Source organism: Colius striatus, chromosome 4 (assembly GCF_028858725.1).
Source record: "Colius striatus isolate bColStr4 chromosome 4, bColStr4.1.hap1, whole genome shotgun sequence".
Classification (NCBI taxonomy): Eukaryota; Metazoa; Chordata; class Aves; order Coliiformes; family Coliidae; genus Colius; species Colius striatus.
Genome location: NC_084762.1, coordinates 83,205,895 through 83,219,700, shown reverse-complemented (window position 1 = coordinate 83,219,700; position 13,806 = coordinate 83,205,895). Strand labels below are relative to the sequence as shown.

The 13,806-nt window shown below is 41.5% G+C and overlaps 1 protein-coding gene across 2 annotated transcripts in view; it reads left to right on the top strand.

Annotated features, from left to right (window-relative positions):
* The window catches only part of SAMD12 (sterile alpha motif domain containing 12), a 179,773-nt gene that overhangs the window by 98,586 nt on the left and 67,381 nt on the right, over positions 1-13,806 (top strand). The gene's annotated exons all lie outside the window — the stretch shown is intronic.

Below are 13,806 nucleotides of genomic sequence, written 5' to 3'. Positions count from 1 at the left end.
TCATGAAAATAGTGTTTCATTTTCTTCTAATCCTAATAAGGTCTTTCAGAATGAATTATTATTGTTTACTGATATTTGCTTGCTACAATCGTTTGATGATAAATTTTGTTTCTTCTTTCTTAAATATCAGCTGCTGTGATAAGCATTGAAATGTGTGACCATTGCTTTGTTGGCAACTCATGTTTTCCTTTATTATGTTGTTACTGCTATCCTTGGGCTCTCTTTGGTTTATTCTGGTAATGGGAAAGTCACTTCAGGAATTTTACTGTACTTCTACATGACTTAGCTGATCACATCATAATTCTGATATGAGGATACTGATGCAGTCCGTGGGAATATCTTTAGTTGACTTAAAACTTGATCCATGGTCTTCATATACACATTCTGTATCAGTTCTAGCACAGTGAGCAAATAGCAAGAGTAGCTACGCTACTAGGAACAACATAAAACCATGTCAGCCACCAAGTGTGGGTTGGTTTTATCCCAGTTATCTCCCTTTGAAAATGTGGGATCTCAGCTTTGCTCTTGGGCATATGAAGGAGCAATGCTCCACTGACTGCAGCAAAATGTGAAACTAGTTAAGATGAGGACAGAATCAACCCCATTTTTCCTCTACACCATGAGATTGTAAAGCCCATTCAAATCAATGAAGGATACCAATGACTTTGCTGACCTTTGGATCAAATCTATAAACATTTTTTGTAACTTAATTAAAACCACAAATACATAAACATAAGTGTTCTGTTCTCTAATCCAACGCAGGTCTTTCTAAAATTGAAAATATGCTCTCTTGCCAATTTTATTGTATAAAAAATACTATTTTGATATTTTAATATCTTTAGAACTTTTTTCTTAACTATATAAAGCCTATTTTTCACTTGGTCTCGAATCTCTTTTGATGATGTTATTTGTAACCCAAAATCCTAATTTCATAATCACTGTTGAGAATGAAACCCAGAAAACTTACTTTTATCTTACTCCTTTTATTCATATTCTTTGCTAAAATGGCATAATCAAAGATAAAAACAAGTATACCGTCTTCTAGCTTGAGCAGTTTGAAGTGTCTTTGTTGCACATTAGCCAGCTAAAAGTTAGGTGTCTGGTAGAACTCATTGCTTGAACTCCTGAAATGATCAATGAAGAACAACACCCACCTCCAGAGATGATCTGTGCCCTTCTAAAAAAGATGCCCATGATAGGTGCAGTGCATTGCCTCTGGAGGTTCCTGCCTCTCTCAGCTGGAAGACTGGCTCACCGTCTAATGTGGGATAGTTACATTTAGTGGTAGCTTTTCCCATTTTGTCTTCACAGCATGAAGCATATAACAAGTGACATCACCCACTTCTAATTTGACACTAGTTTTCGACTGCCTTAGTATATTAATTTTCTTGTCTTTACCTGTACCTGTTAGCAAAATTTGGTTATGCTATGCCCTTAAATTGCTTTTTTGGCTACAATTGATAACATCGTCTTTCATATTTGACTACTTTCTATGAACATTTTTTTAACTCAGTTAACTACTGCCCACTGGTAGTAGAGTTAAAGCACCAACTAAAAAGGCTAAAATGAGTGAGTTACAATTTCTGGGTTAAGCAGTTTGAGGGTTATTTTTTTACTTTCAATTTAAGTGGTCCTTTAGTCTAAAGCAGGCAAAGACTTATTTTATATATTGTCTAGGGATAAGGTTATAACTTACCTGTGCTTTGGCAATTTTTCTCAGACATGACTGCTTTAATAACTGCAGTTAGACAGATCCTAATCCTCCAAGTTCTGCCTTTCATCTGGATGTGGCTGAGCCTGACACAAATATTAAACTATTATTATTATCATTATTATTTTGCAACTGTGACTTTTGTTGCCTCTGTGGAGCTGGGTTCCAGCTTGTACAGGAAGGCCAGGACTAGGCTGAGAGCCTCAGTTGAAATGCTCACTGGGAACTGAACTTTTGCTTTATAATTCAGAAAACTTAATGAAAAATTCTTCTCTTTCATGTAATTAATTAGTACAGGCAATGAAGGTGTACATCTCTTGAAAGCCATGAACTGCTTAGTTTAAATTAAATAGAGAATCTGGTAAAACCTATCCAAAACCGACTTTGTAAGAGAGCAGAGCAACTGAAGAAACAAGCTGCTTCATATGTCTTTTGTTTGGGCTTTCTCTGTTTCCCTTAAAGCTCGCTTGCGTTCACATGCAGCTTGTTCACTTTATTGAATGCTAAAGCCTTTTACCATCTGCCAAAAGGTTTTATTTTGGGGTTTCCTCTTATGTGGGAGGGTGGTTTCCTCCTTCCCTTCGTGCTAGTTTCATTGCTATCTTTAGGACTCAGAGCCTACCGGAGACCTTCCTGTCTCCTTTTTATTACACTGTCTCCTCCTTCCTTGCGGCAAGTTCCTGCTGCCGGGGGCAAAAAAAAGAAAACAAGAACTGAAGCTGCCTTTTAGAGCTGCCTGGCTGCTGCAGATGGCTTTTGTTTTAAACACGGGAGTCCAGTTCCTAGAGTTCAGGGCAGTACTCAGCAGCAACATTCCCCGGGGTGGGTGCTTTTAGGCATGGTTCCTGTGTGAAGGTGCGTGTAACTGCCCTATACTTTGGCTGCAGAGTGCAATGGGCTTCTGAAAAAGGGTGCTGGAACTGTTGCAATTACTATAAAAGTATTTTATTCCTCTATATTTGTTAGTCTTTAACCTCAGCACATTAATCCAACTTGTTCTGCCACTGCTAAGATGTCTACAGCTATAGCCCTTTAGATTCTTCCTTTTATGGGCACTTTTAGGTGTTTATTTTTTCTATGAACATATTGATTTCCTGTCTTTATGTTTCTTGTACTGTAGAGAAAAAGAAGTGAAATTGGAGGTGTTATATTTGCACAGGGAGAGAATTGTGTGTCTGGTTTTTTTTTTCTGAGAACAAAATAAAGTATATGCCAGCCTTGGGTTTTCAGCATAGCTCTCCAGGGTGAAGGGAATACAGCTGCAGTAGGATGTGAGTATCCAGGTGCCAAACCATGAACACAGCAGGGAGAGGCTTCGAGTCCTGGTCAGACACCTCCATTTAAATCTTTCCGTTGGAGCTCTTCAAGTACCTGCTATTATCCCTCCTCAAAGTAGGTGCCACACAGGGAAAACAAAAGGTCCTGCCTTTTCCCTTCAGCCTCTTCCTGGGAATGAGAGCAGTCTGCATCTGAGGAGTGTGCACTTCTGTTCCTGCCTGTCCTAATTTGCTGTACAGCTGAGCCCGTGACCGGAGGCAATCTGAATGTGGAGGGCGCAGGCAGAGGGAGTTGCACTGGGTGTCAGATCACCTCCTGAGAGCTCTGCCAGGATCCATATCAACCACATTATCCCTCTGCTGAGTGCATTTCTGGCTTTCCTTTTTTGATTTTTTTTTAATTACTGGCATTACACCAACCGGCACGTCAGATAGTAATAGGAATGCAGTAGTATTTTATTTGTCATTAGCTTATCTCTTGGGTTGAGAGTTGTTCTAATCTCTCTCCTTCCGTCATCACCCACCTCTCTTCAAAGCTCTATCTTCTTTAATTGAGAACTTTATTGTTGATTGCCATGAAAAATTGTCAGTGCTTAAAAATAAATGATCCATCCTGCATCCCTTCAGTGCATCTAGTTTTTATGACTATAGGTATCTAATGAAAGTTTGAAATGGGGATGAGGAGGGTAAGAGTGTCCCAGGGTGTTACATAAATGTCTGATGTACAGATGAAAAAGGATAATGTGTTTTGTGTTCGGGAAAGTCCCAGTAAAACTGCATATTTCATAGCACTGGATGTTTTAATGAGATTCAGTTCCAACCTCTAGGTCCAACATTGCACAAAGAGGTCAGGGATGCCCGTTTCTAATAGCAGGACGGTGCAACATAACACAGCAGCCTGAGATGGTACTCTCCTGAAAAATGAGAGCTGTGTAAAAAAAAATCAAGCAGGAGACACAAGTATCTCCTCATTTGGAAAACAAGGCATTGTACCTTTGAATAAACACAGTTTTCCATGTTTTCTCCATCACACAGATATACATACATGCACATATTCTAATTGGATAAAAATGTAAACAATAAATTAAGGATATGATTAAAAATTAAACAACCACTGCAGAAACCATCAATAGTAAGTGCTTATTAACTTACATATAACAGCATGCTGTTGTGATAGCTTCAAATTAGCTGCTGAAACTGATTTGCAGCAAATAAGGCCAGCTTTACAAAAGGATATTTCTGTGTTCCAATAATCAGACCCTCAGCTCTGATTGCGTGTTTTGTTCCTTTGTGATTTTTGCCAGCCTTTTTAAGTAACTGATAATATATATGACTTTCTTGAACTATAGTGGGTGATATGATTAATCCTTTGCTTCCGATGCTTAGCAGAGTGAAACAGTATGGCTCTGATCCAACTTTGTCACATCATGCATTGCAAGACTTACACAGTAATCTCCATCCCCTTTTTCTTCAGGTCTTCATCAGAGCCCCTATCCATTCTGTGACCCACCTGGCTGACTTTGTTTATGTACCTGCTGCATGACAAGCTGAAAGGCAAAGCTGATTTATGCATAATCACCTGACCATCAGGTGCCACATCCACACATGCACACCGGTGGTCTGCAGAACAGTTCTGTCTGGCACTGCATGGCAGAGGCAGCAGTTTTTTGAAAAGGCACCCTGCAACAGTATGATCCCTTTCCATCTCCTCTTGTAACTTTGTCCCTTCTATCTTGTGCGTCCTGCACATGCAGTCCTGTCTATGAAGGCTAAGATGACCCATACACAGGCCCTCTTGCTTTGTTAGAGTCAGTGTGGTTTCGAGCTAGAGCAAGTGATTCTCAGTAGAACTGGTACAGTCTCAATTCAACACCAGCAGCTCAATGTTAGTTTTAAATATTTAGAGGAAAGTTGAAACAAGGTTAAAGACCTCAAAACTGGAACTAATCTGGAAGGGCTGAGCAAAGAGCAATCATTTCCAGAAATCTCTGTTTTCTGAGATGCTTGTTTTTCAGATGGGTTGAGTAATACAGATATGTGACCACTGTATGGTACAAAGGAACTTTTGCGTACTTGTTTCCTGCCTTCTTATGTCCAAAACAGAGTGCTGCTCACTCCAGAAAGCAGCTGAGCTTTTGCTTGTCATCTGGGTTTCCTGTGTTCATTTAGGCTGAGGACCTCATTCCCTCTTTTCTCCTGCCAGTCTGAAGTGAGAAATTAATGACTGTTACTTGAGTTAAAGATCACTGAGCTATAGCCAGCTCAACATCAGTGGGGTGTATATATCCTGTAAAAAAAACTTTAATTCTCCCTTCCTGTGAGAAAGTAGCACATCCCCTGAATGGCTGCCAAACTCCATGAATATGGCTGCAGGTGGCTCAAACGTGAGTTGTGTTCAAACACAGCTGGTAGATTATTTCTGTCATGAACACCTCAGCCCTGTCGACTGTTTCTGTGCTTGTTCTGCTCCAATTGGTGTGGTCCATATTTGAGGCCATATGGTGGGTGGCTCTTTGGTAGCTGCCAGCATTGCAGTTGAACGTTGGCTGCAGCCAGGCTTTGAGGAGCTGGACAAATGAGTGGCAAATTCCAGAGCATCTGTTGTCTATTCCCTTAGACCATTGACTTGTGTTTTGACGGATATGAAGGCTGCCGTGATTGGGGTATTGGGTTTTTGGATGTAGCAGAGGAAGAGTATGAGATGGGATGCTGCAGCTCTGAGTAAGTGGAGGACGTCACGGGTCTGAGGTGTTGAGTGGCTGCTGAGAGCCACTGTGGGAAGCAGGATCCTGGATAAGGTGGACTCATTATAGGTTTCACTCCTGCTTTCTGTGCTTTGTTTCCTGACTTTGCCAAAGCCTTTCCAATATAGTTGCATCTCCATCCCAGCCACCAATTCTCAGACCATGGAATGAAGGAGGAGGATGCCAGTGGAATGTAATGTGCTCAGGTAGAAGACAGGGAACAAGGTTGGAAACCCAATGTGTCAGGCTGGTAAAGCTGAATTACTGCCATTAGCAGAGGGAAACCTCTCCAGAGTGGTCTTGAGTGTACAGTATACCCCAGGGAGCAATTCCTTTTCTTCTCTATGTCCTGAAGAACAGATGAATCTGACATGTTTGTTGCCTTAAGCCTCAGTTTATTATTTTATCAAAACATCAGATCTATGTGCTTGACAGATGCTCCAGACAGAAAATAAAATTAATCCATGCCCAGTTGTATGGGTTTTAGCATCTCCACTTCCTATTTAAAACTATTTATTGTCCAACTTAGCTTATATATAAATGGGGAGGTATTTTCATTTAAAATTAAGGCAAGACAGAGACAAATAAACTGTTACAAGTGCAAACTGAGCTTTAAAAGCATGCTTGTCATCTTCAGCTGGTTCAGAGCTGTGTTTGAGAGAGAAAAAATGTCAAATTCAACTCAAAGAGGCCAGGCTGAACCGTACTGGCAGTAGTGAAGCAAGATTTTCTACATGTTACAGCTTGAATAGCCTGAAATTCTAAAACCTGTGCTACAATCGGAAAAGCGTGAAATAAAAGCTTTTTGAAGCCAGCAACACATTTGCTCAAAAGTTATTGCAACACAGTTCTGAATATCAAAAGCTGATTCTATTCACATCTATCCCATTCCTGTTTCTTCCCCCCAGCACACACTTGGAATCTATGGGAGATGAGACACCAAGTGCATCTGCATCTTTTTTCAAAGCAAGGTCTCTGTTGTGGTTATTTTTCTCTTCCTCCTCAAAAAAAAAAATTGAAGAACTAAAAACTGAGTTAACATACTGCAGCATTTCCAACAGTTGCAAACTGTGCAATGCAAAGTGGGTAGGAAATAGTTAACAGGATTTTAAATTAACACTGTGCCACATATTTACTTTTTTAAAGAAAAGTACATTGGATTTATTTGAACTTCAGACAGCAGAGTTAGATCTTACAGGTTCTGGTAATTATTTTAATTCATATTTTTCAATATATAGCATTGAATATTTCCTGCTGAAATACAAAGGAAGTCTGACAACAGAACTGGTGAAAGTCACTGGTTAAACACCTGTTAGTGAAGAGCTAAACTCTTTTTTTGCTTCTGTTGTTGAAGAGCGAAACACTTTTTTTTTACCTGCAGGTGCAAAGATAATATCTTTTTCATGTTTGTTCAGCTATTTCAATTCAGTGACTAGTTCATTCTAAAGTAAGAAACCACTTGGGAGGAAAAAAAGAAAAAAGCTGAAAAGCTTGTTTTCTTCTTTTAATCTATGAACAAAATCTGTGCAGTAAAGGATAAGATCTACCAGTTCTGAAATCTTGAGAAATATGGCAAGCAGAACTGACATTCAGTTCACCAGGTAATGCTTCTTGCTTAATGAGCCTGATTACTGAAAAAGTATAATGATAAGCTTATTTTTGCCTTGATTATGTAGTTTATTTGGAAAATACTGTTCTTCAATGTTTTTATTGCATTTCACTTTTACACATTAAGATCTATTTTATAACTAGAACTTAACATAAGTCCCAAATAAAAATACCTACATAGTATAATCTATCATTACTCATGCCCAAGTATAATGAGAGCATAAAGAATGAAAATCAAACAAGAGTTTTGTATAAAAGTGCTCAGCGTGTAAACAAGTGTGTAGGCTGTGTTAACTGGAAAAGAAATGACATATTTATTGCTACATGCTATATTTAAATTTGTATCAACAAGTTGACAAGTTCAATATTACATCTGGAGTCTACTGCACACAAGCTTAGGCCAAGCAGGTTTTTAATCTTTTGAATTGTTATTCACTACCTGAACATCTATTTGAGCGTAAAGTATAGATAGGAAAGGTCTAAGGGGTGAGGAGTACTTCAACTACCAAGAACTATTAACGGAAAGCAGTTGTATGGAGGACACAGAGGAGCAAGAAGCTTCCTCTGATTTAGAGGGCCAGGCACACACAGGACAAGGATACAGCTGAGAGGAGCCAACATGGATTTACTGATTTCCTTCTGTGAGGAGTGGCTGTGTGAACAAGAGAGCAGTGGTATATGTTGTATGTCTTTACTTTTAAAATGCCTTTGACATGGTCTCACACATAGTGCTTGTAGTCAAATTGATGATTTGTGGAATGAATAAAGGAAATAAGAAGTGGATGAAGAACCTAATGGCATCCCTGAGGGATTGATATGGTGAGGAAATAGCCTCAGGTCACTCCAGGGGATGTTTAAATTCAATATTAGGAAAGAGTTATCAAGCATTAGAACAGGCTGCTCTGGGAAGTGGTAGAGTCACCATCCCTGGAGATATCCAAAAGAAATGTAGATGAGGTGCTGAGGGACATGGTTTATTGGTGGGCTTGGCAGTGTCTGGTTAATGGTTGGATTCAATAGTCTTAAAGGTCTTTTCCAAACTGAACAGTTCTATGATTCTGTGATGACAGTGCCCACCTTTGTTAGTGGGTGTCACGATGAGACAAGGTGCACCCTCAGCAAATTTCTGAGATGATACCAAATTGAGGACAGCACTTGAAATGCTGGAGGGCAGTACTGTCACTCAGAGGGATCTGGACAGACTAGAGAAGTGGGCTGGCAAAGTTCAGCAAGAGTTCAGCAGTGGACTGGGAAGTTCAGCAAACATTCATCCGTGATGAAATAACTCTGCACTAGTACAGGCTAGGGGCTGTCTGGCTGGAAAGCAATTGCTGAAAAATACTTTGGGGTCTTGCTAAACAGCAATTTCAATACAAACAAGCAGTATGCCTTTGCAGCAAAGGGGGACGACAACATACTGGGCTGTGCAAGCAGCAGTGCAGCCAGCAGGTCTAGGGAACTGATCATTCCCTTCCATTTGGCACTGGTGAGATGACATCTTGAGCAGTCTGTGCAGTTTTGCACTCAGTACAAGAAAGACAAACTGGAATGAGTCAATGGATAGGTCATCAAGATAGTCAGGGGATGGAACACGTGATGTAGGAAAAGAGCATGAGGGCTGGATTTGTTCAGGTTTGGGGGTCAGAGTGCTGTCTGCAACTGCCTGTTGGGAGGGTGCAGGAAAGACAGAACTAGATTCCTTTCAGATGTGCAAGGGGCCAGAATGAGAGGCAACAGGCACAAGTTGTACTACAGAAAATCCTAACTAAATGTAAGGGAGGGAAAAGGAGCAGTCAGACAGTGGAACAAGCCCAGAGAAGGTGTGAATTTCTGCCTTAGATATTCCAAACTTGACTGGACACAGCCTAGGACAATCAGCATTAGCACTAATCCTGCTGTGCTCAGGAGGTTGGTCTAGAGACCTCCAGAGGTGCTTTCCATCCTGCACGATTCTGTCATTGATAGATGCCAGTGAATGAACTAATTGCCAGAGCTCTGTTTTGTGGGTCACTATAAAAAAAATAGGAACTATTAGATACGTTTTATGTAATATGCTTTAGGTGTCTGCTATGGTGTAAGTTGAATCTCACTCTGGCAGATCCTGATGTCTTCTCTGGATCTCTGAGAATCTGAATAGATGCCTACCTTGGTCTACTGAACCTTGTCTAGCTGTTTAATAAGAATTAAAATCTAAAGAGGGTTACTTTTGTTTCTGAGGGTGAAGGGAATTAGTGAAGGAATTTATGCTTTATTCTGAGATGGATCCATGAGATGGAACTGGTTGAGAATTTGAAGACAGAAGGCAAAGTGATTGAAAATGATCACAAAAGAGTTTCTGATCTGAAAGAGCAGAACGAATGAGTAAAAGCAGCTAAATAATGTCAAAGGACTTTAAAAGAGCTGGTTTCTTTGAACTTTGGAATAGATAGGTAAGGGCTGGGAGAGGGAAAACAGTTCAAGGGAGCTGGCAGTTTTGTGTAAGATAAAGATAATACAGACGTGGCAGTGGAGTGTCCTATTTGAAAGAGCAAAACACAAAATCTGAATAGCACTTCATGCCCCCTGCAATTAGTTGAAAATCAGGAATACTACAATTAATGATAGCAGGAGAATGCATTGCTCTGGGAAACATTTTTGAAAGTAGCACAAACACCTAGTTTAATGAGTTGCAGCTACAAAGGGTATTAAAATTAATGTTTTTTGAAGACTATAGAAATAAGGAAAAGATGAAGGAAATTAGAGTTCTCTTACTTTGTGGTCAGGGTGGAGAAAGTGATTACAAAGAAAAGGACAAGCACCAACCTTTCTTGGATTCAGTTTTCCCAAACAGATTAATTATATCAGGGTGCTGGAACACTTAAGTTAAATAGAGGGAAAAGAACGCAAGCTGCAGTGGGGGACAGAGGAGAAATATATGGACAGAAGCTGGTCCCTGAGTACCTGGGAGTCAGATGAGACTGTCTCTGAACTTTACCTTTTATCTTTAAGAACTTGGGAAGGATGAGGAAGGTCAAACTTAAATACTAAAATGAGGAAGCCTGTCAGCTTAACTTTGATACATGGTGAAATGCTCTAGAAAGTTATTAATCAATTTGAAAACACCTAGAGGATAATAAGCTGATAGAAAAGTCAGTGTGGATTTCTTAAGAAAAAAAAAATATCTTAAACCTATCTAATTTCCTTTCTGAATGGAATAAGAGGTGTAGGAGACAGAAGTACTAGGTATGTCTTTAGTAATGCTTTTGGCAGTCTTGCAGAAAGCCGTGTAGCCTTCTTACAAGTAAATAGGAGAAAAAGCTATTGAGGTGAAATTACTATGAGGCAGGTGAAAGACTGATTGAGGTGCTGTGTTCAAGGAATAGTTATTGCATTCTTGGCAGATGGGGAGGGAGCCTGAAGTGCAGTGCTGTTAGATTCTGCCCAAGGTCTGCTCGCGGTGGTGTCTTGGGCAATGGACTGGAGAATACAATGTGCGAGGGACTATAGGCTCCAATAGGCTTTGGATATTGTGAGGGCAGGTTTAGAGTCCAGATGCAAAAATGGCTAAAATGAGTAAGAGAGGAATTCAGGAAATTTAAGTAAAAAGACCTACTGTGAGGAGGGGAAAAGAAGTGTATGTATGCATACTAGGGATATCTGAGTAACGGTACTGTGAGAGGGCATGTGCTGTTGGGATATCACAAGCTGAATATGTCAACACTGTGATACAGCTGGGGGAGAAAATGGGGAAGACATCAGACTTCAGTGTAAGTGGGAGACTTTCATGTAAGCTATAGGATATCCTTAGCTCTTTTTTCTTGGCTCTCTTGTTACTCTGTTGGGATAGTGTTCAGAGTCAGCTTCACACCATGAAATGATATAGACAAACTAGAGAAAGCCAGAAAGAAAGCTGTAGGAGTGAGCAGAGATTCAGAAAAGACCAGTGAGGAAATATTGAAAGACTTAGGTCTGGGACGCAAGAACAAAGTTGGAAAGGGACACAATCTTTCAGGTATGTTGAAGGACTGGTGATACAAAATCACAGTGGTGTTTATCTATGCCCTCTCTACCTACTCAAAGGTAAGAGGGAAAGTAAGTTGTTTGTTTTGCACCTAAGGATGTTTAGTTTGGGTATTAGAAATTTGGTATTAGAATTAGCTTAGGCATATTAGAGTGGAGTACTTTGGGGCAGGAGAGTAGAATCATAGAATGATGAGGGTTGAAGGGGACCTTTGAAGATCATCTAGTCCAATCCCTTTCCTAAAGCAGGTCCACCTAGATCAGATCACATGGGAACACATCCAGACGGGTTGAAGACCTCCAGAGAAGTAGACTCCACACCCTTCCTGGGCAGCCTGTGCCAGGGCTCCCTCACCCTCACAGTGAAATAATTTTTCCTTATGTTTAAATGGAACTTTTTGTGTTCCAGCTTCTTTACATTACCCCTTGTCCTGTCACTAGATACAATAGAAAAAAGTGATGTCCCAACGTCCTGACATACATTATTTAGATATTTGCAAATATTAATGAGATCCTCCGCAGTCGTCTCTTCTCTAGACTAAAGAGCCCCAGTTCCCGCAGTCTTTCTTCACAAGGAAGATGCTCCAGTCCCCTGATCATCTTGGTGGCCCTGTGCTGGACTCTCTCCAGAAGTTCTCTGTCCCTCTTGAGCTGAGGAGCCCAGAACTGGACACAGGACTCCAGATGAGACCTCACCAGGGCAGAGCAGAGGGTGAGCAAAACGTCCCTCGACCTGCTGTCCACACTCAATGCATCCCAGGATGCCATTGGCCTTCTTGGCCACGAGGGCACATTGCTGGCTCATGTTCAGTTTACTGTCAACCAGGACTTCCAGGTCTCTCTTTACAGAGCTACTCTCCAGGAGGTCAAACCCCAGCCTGTACTGGTGCATGGGATTGTTCCTCCCCAGGTGCAGGACTCTGCACTTGTCCTTGTTGAACCTCATGAGATTCCTCTCTGCCTGAGTCTGAAGCTGGTCGAGGTCCCGCTGAATGGCAGCACAGCCTTCTGGGGAATCAGCCAGTCCTCCCAGTTTGGTATCATCGTGGAACTTGCTGAGGGTACACTCTGTCCCCTCATCCACGTCATTGATGAAGATGTTGAACAAGACTGGCCCCAGAATCGATCCCTGTGGAGCTCCCCTGGCCACAGGCCTCCAACTCGATTCTGTGCCATTGATCACCACCCTCTGGGTTCTGTCATTCTGCCAACTGTTGATCCACCTCACCATCCACTCATCCAAGCCACACAGCCTGAGCTTTCTGATGAGAATTTTGTGGGAGACGATATTTCCAGGGATGGAGGCTAATTGAACTGTAGTTTCCCAGGTCATCCTTCCTGCCTTTTTTGAAGACTGGAGTGACATTGACCTTTCTCCAGTCCTCAGGCACCTTGCCTATCCTCCATGAACATTCAAAAACAATGGAGAGTGGCTTAGCTACCACATCAGCCAGCTCCCTCAGTACTCTTAAATGCATCCCATCAGAACCCATTGACTTATGAGCCTTAAGTTTGGGCAGCAGGTCTTTAACCTCTTCCTCTTCCACCCAGGGCAAGTCCTCTGCTGTCCAGGCCATCCTGTTATCCTTGCTGACTGGGCCTCCCGAGGGTCAGCCTTGGCCATAAAGACTGAAGCAAAGAAGGCATTCAGTACTTTGGCCTTCTCTGCATCCTCAGTCACCAGGGCACCATCTGTGTTCAGCAGTGGGCCTACATTCCCCCAATCTTGCTTTTGCTGCCTATGTACCTGAAAAGCCCCTTCTTGTTTTTCTTTACTTTCCTGGCCAGGTTTAATTTGTAAAGGGCTTTAGCCTTCCCGGTTGCACCCCTGCATGCTCTGGCAATGTTCCTATACTCTTCCCAGGAGATCAGGCCCTGTTTCCACCCCTCATAGATGGCTGCTTTCCGCCTGAGTTGTCCCAGCAGATCCTTGCTCATCCGTGGAGGCCTCCTGCCTCTCCTTTTCCCGCTCTTCTACATGTTGGCACACACTGATCCTGGGCTTGGAGGGAGTGGTGCTTGAAGATAACCAGCCCCCTTGGGTACTTCTACCATCTAGGATCTTATCCCATGAGATCCGTCCAAGTAGGTCTTTGAAGAGGCCAAAGTCATCTTGCCTGAAGTCCAGGGTCACAATCCTGTTTGGTGCCCAGCTTCTTACACACAGGATCTTGCATTCTACCATTTCATAGTCACTGCAGTCAAGGTTGCCTCCAACCTTCACATAGAAGAGGGTTGTAGATGTGAGGAATAGGGAAGTGTCACTTGTAAGCGTATTTGCCTCAAGTGGAAGAGTAGACTAGATACTTTTTTGAAGTCCATTCCTATCTGTGGTTCTGTCCACCAAAGCAAAACACAAAATAAAAATGCAAAACAAGAATAAAACTGATTTAAACCAAAGGTTCCTTTTCGTTAATTTGATCTGTGATTATATCCAGAATTTTAAATAAGCCTGTTTAAAATTAAT